Genomic DNA, 227 nt, shown 5'->3' with positions numbered 1-227 from the left:
TATCCTACCGCGTCTCGTATCAAATTACAACGCGCGCAAGCATCGAACTATCGGTATGCGTCCCGTCGACGTTACCGCGATCGCCGACAGACTCTTAGTTACGGTTTACAATCGCGCAAAGATTGCCGCACCCGCGCGATACAAAGTGCGTGATTCAGTACGCGTGAGCAAATTCAAGACAGTCTTTGATAAAGGATACACGCCGAATTGGACCTCGGAGGTGTTTA

The sequence above is a fragment of the Trachymyrmex cornetzi genome, unplaced genomic scaffold (assembly GCF_001594075.2).
Source record: "Trachymyrmex cornetzi isolate Tcor2-1 unplaced genomic scaffold, Tcor1.1 scaffold1626, whole genome shotgun sequence".
Classification (NCBI taxonomy): domain Eukaryota; kingdom Metazoa; phylum Arthropoda; class Insecta; order Hymenoptera; family Formicidae; genus Trachymyrmex; species Trachymyrmex cornetzi.
This window is presented reverse-complemented; position numbering follows the sequence as displayed.